This window comes from Salvia hispanica, chromosome 4 (assembly GCF_023119035.1).
Source record: "Salvia hispanica cultivar TCC Black 2014 chromosome 4, UniMelb_Shisp_WGS_1.0, whole genome shotgun sequence".
NCBI lineage: Eukaryota > Viridiplantae > Streptophyta > Magnoliopsida > Lamiales > Lamiaceae > Salvia > Salvia hispanica.
Genome location: NC_062968.1, coordinates 29,562,140 through 29,562,522, shown reverse-complemented (window position 1 = coordinate 29,562,522; position 383 = coordinate 29,562,140).

The window sequence follows — 383 nt, the reverse complement described above, 5'->3', positions numbered from 1 at the left end:
ATAATCATTATAAACTGTACCTGTTCATTTATGATATCAACAATAACATTTGTTGCCTTGATTGCTTCTTCATTGTTGCTGATTTCAAAGTCAGTACATGCTTTTGATAATAGATGCAAGGCATTTTGTGTTCTTAAGTCTATATCAGCTTCATCTTCTGCTTGAATTTCAAACTCACTTTTCCTGTTCTCAAATCCTATAATTGATGCTTCAATATTGACATGTGCAGGAGATTCATTTGTTGGTGATGTCCTATCAGCTTCATCTTCTGCTTGAATTTCCAACTCACTACTCCTGTTTTCAAATTCTATAAGTGATGATTGATTATTGACTTGTCCAGGAGATTCAGTTGTTGGTGATGCCCTATCAGCTTCAACTTCTTC